Source organism: Euprymna scolopes, chromosome 29 (assembly GCF_053919585.1).
Source record: "Euprymna scolopes isolate OS-2025 chromosome 29, ASM5391958v1, whole genome shotgun sequence".
NCBI lineage: Eukaryota > Metazoa > Mollusca > Cephalopoda > Sepiida > Sepiolidae > Euprymna > Euprymna scolopes.
The window spans coordinates 96,559,585-96,564,062 of record NC_136510.1 but is presented as its reverse complement, the minus strand read 5'-3'; positions in this window follow the sequence as shown (position 1 = coordinate 96,564,062).

Genomic DNA, 4,478 nt, shown 5'->3' with positions numbered 1-4,478 from the left:
CATCCAAGCAGCATAACATTAATGCGTGAGTGCCTTAGAGGTCGATCTTTGGACCATTATTATTCCTGATATTCATAAATGACCTCCCTGATAATATTGTGTCCGAGATGGGTATATTTGCTGATGATACAATGCTCTATAACATGCATGAGGGAATAACAGATGTACATAAATCTAAGACAATGGCAGAATCGTTAGAAAATGCCCTCCGGACTATAATGGAATGGGGACGCAAGTGGATGGTAATATTTAATGCTAGTAAAACTAAGCTGCTCTCCTTTAACAATTACAAGACGCCTCTCCAACCTTCTATATCCATGACAAATAGCACCCTACCTGAGAATTCTACCTTCAAACTCCTTAGTCTAACATTTGCGGGCAATATGAACTAGAACAAATAGAGGACATTGCAAAGGCTGCTGCAAAGAAGGTTGGTTCCCTCTATCGAGCTAGAAGACTACTCCCGCCGGAGAGTATCCTGCACTTTTACAAGGCCACCATTCGCCCATGCATGGAGTATTGTTGCCACATCTGGGCCGGTACATCTACCACTAGTATCTCCCTCTTAGATAGGGCCCATAAAAGAGTTGTCAATCTAATCGGTCCCACTTTATCAACTAAGCTCCAGCCTCCTGGCCCATCGCCGCAATGTTGCATCACTGTGCCTGTTTTACAAATATTTTAATGGAATGTGTTCTGATGAACTCGTTTCAATGGTACCCCCTCGATATACATATCCCTGACAAACCCGCTTAGCAATAAGATCTCACCCCTTCACTGTTGCTGTCCCTAAATGCCAGAAAGCTTTTTATTCTAATAGTTTCTTACTTCGAACAGCTAGACTTTGTAATTCCATTCCTGCTGCCTACTTCACTGGTTGTACTGATATGCAGAAGTTTAAATGTAACATTAACAAATATCTTGTTAATCTTTACTAGACATGGCCCCAAATAGTAGCCCCTTACGTCCAAGTGGCGATATGCTTTGTAAGGGGTAAACATGAATAAAAAAAAAAGTATCCCAATAATCTATATCAGTAAAAGAGTATATGTATGCATTTGTGTGTGTCTGCAAATATTTAACCGATAAACTCTTAAACTATTGATCACATAACATTGAAATTATAGGAAATGATAATTATACAGAAAGGATGGTTTATAACGAGTAAAATCTTTGTTTGGATGGACGAATAATGTGTACAGAAAAATGTCAGCAAGTTGAAATGCAAAATGTTCATTTTCTTTAACTTACCGAAATATTTCTATTACTTATGTGCATGCGCAAATTCATTCATAGCTTGAAGTGGTTTAATTTTATAACTTTCTTTTCTGTCTGTCGATAGTTTAAATACTAGGGAACGCGGTTGGAGCGCTAAATGTTTTGGTTTCGCTTCTAGTTGATAGCACCCAAGTAATTAAAAAAAAAAGAAGCTTTTGAAAACAGTACTATATATTTAGGTACAATATTATGTTCAATTTAATTAGCTCTGTAAGAATAAATACGAAATCTGCATATATTTTATATAATATTTTATATATATTTTTTTATATAATTACATTTTTTATATATCTATTTATATTATATATTATATATATTATTTATATTTTTATATATTTTTTATATAATTAAAATATATATTGATATTTGAATAAAATAAAATATCCATCAAGTGCGCTTGAAAGTCAAATCACAGCATAACATTAGGAAAATAAACAAATATTTTACTTATTTGAAATTTGTTTAAAATATTTGTTTATTTCCCTAATATTATGTTGTGATTTGGTTTCAAGCGCACTTGATGCGTATTTCATTTTATTCAAATTAAAACAACGTTTCTATTGAACTCTCATTCTTGAGGATATAATATATATATATATATATATATATATATATATATATATATATATATATATATATATATATACATATATATATATATATACTCGTAAGTTCCTACCTAAAATAAAAATCCATTATTCATTGAACTTTTGAATAGTCAAGTCGCTGCCTGATGATATCTGTTGTTTGATTGAAACAAGTGGCTATTTGTAGCAGCGGGATGTGAGCATGTTTATATAACAATAAACAAGTATATATATATATATATATACATACATACATATATATATATATATATATATATATATATATATATATACAGGGTGTCCACAAAGTCTGACTACATTATGTAGCCAGACTTTATGGGCACCCTGTATATATATTTATATATATATATATATATATATATATATATATATATATATATATATATATAATTATTACTATGATAATTTTTTTAATACCTATGGACATTAATGTTTCATCTTTTCAAGAATCTATCAATGCAGGAAGTTATGATTACAGCTGGTTGGGAGATTCGAACCTGGCCACAAAACCATCTGACTCTATTAGCAAGGAACAAGTCTGGCTACATAATCTATACGGTGCCCACAAAGTCTGGCTACATAATGTAGTCAGACTTTGTGGACACCCTGTATATATATATATATATATATATATATATATATATATATATATATATATATATATATATATATATATATATGAGCACAACGTTTTTTTATTCAACAAAAAAATCATGATTACGCTCGTTTTCACACAGCACTACTTATCAAAGATCTCGTAGGAGAATTTGGTTGGAAAAACTTGCCACCATCCTTCATGTTCTCCTGACTTAGCTCCCTCGGATTATTACTTATTTCGATGATTATAAAACCAGAATAATTAGATTACGACAGGTGGTCGAACATTAGATTCATATATCACACCTAAAACCTAAAGAATTTTACAATCATTTATAAGCATGTTGCCAGATCAAGTTATCGAGAGCAAAGGTCGTCATTATTGTTAAGAATAAAGATTAAAAAAAACCCACAAAAAACCAAAACAACAACAACAACAACAACAACAAAAAACGCAATCTTTTATTTCCAAGATAAAATTTTTTAAATCAACAGAAACTTTTGTATCGACCTAATATAAACTATTTTTATTTAACTCGTTAAATAGTTTTACTTCTTTTCGTTTCGTGTTAATTACTCTCGATTCGCACTTTTTAGATTAGGTGTTATGGAAAAACGTCCATCGCCACTAGAGAAGCTTATATTGGCTAATTTGCTGATTGAAAAAAAAAAAAAAGTAAAAAGCTTTTATTCCTAAATTGATTTTTACCACAGCTGGCTAAAATATGGTCATGTTCAAGTCCAATATAAACAAGTTTTTATTGAGCTACGCTCTTAAATAATCATATCATACCAAATTTTCACTACTAACAGTTACTACGCTATTGTCCCGGTAACCACCATACGCTCATTAACCCTTATCCTTAAGTGGCCTTCAGACCTTGATAAATGGTGACTCTTTGTAAACCCCCCCCCAAAAAAAAACACCAATTCACTCACGATGGAATAATTTTTTAAAATCTTCCTCTGAGGACCCCCTCAAAGAAAACAATATTTCTCAAAGGAACCACTATTTTATAAAAGAACCTAATATTCTATCTGCTACCAGATCTGGCTGTCTGGATATACTTGCTTTCTGATCTAAAATGCACTAAACATTAATGTTATTTTTTTTTTTTACGTTCATTTATGCAAAAACTCAATCATGTTCTACAAAATCAAAACCTTAAAACAACAGTTTTCCTCCACAAAACACCCAAACCAAACACAATGAAAAAAATATTTGAAGTTATAAAGAACTTGAAGGAAACTGATTGTATTCGGCATTGATTGAGTTAATATGCTGCAAAAAAAAAACAAAAAAACAAAAAAAAACAAAACAATCAAACTAAACCAAACCAAATCGAACTCTATGAAAAAATATTTGAAGTTATAAAAAATTAGAAGCATAAAAATCTTTTCCAAAATTACTGGATTCGCCTTTAAATAAATTAACAGGGGTTGATACGCCGTAAAAAAACAACAAATCAAACTAATATTCTATCTAAATAAAAGAAAGAAATCTTAGAATGGGAATCGTATGAAGTCAAAACAAATCTATTGTTGCGAATATCTTACCATTCCATGGCAGTGCTTTCTTTAAGGTTCTTTCACAAGTCTTATGATTGCTTAGATTCCCAGACTTTAGTGGCAACAGATTAACTCATGACACAATTCACAGTTGTTTTTGTTGCGATGGCTGTCACTGTTGTGACGAAAGTAGGCTGGTATGCTGCTGCCACGGTGAAGGTATTTTACGCATTTTGGTATTTGCTTGTTTTTAGAGGATCAACATTTTCTGTACTTTACAGTATGGATTCCAACTGACACAGAAACGCAACTAGAAAGAAATATCTTGTGTTCTTCATGTCATAGATGATGATATCGAATTATCTAGAAGCCGTTATTCCGAATTCATGGCCGTGGGCCGCCATCAATAGACTGTTTCACTTGTACCGAATGGTCATTAATTTAAAAGAAGAATAACGGTTGTATAAAATCTTTTTCGGATAAAAA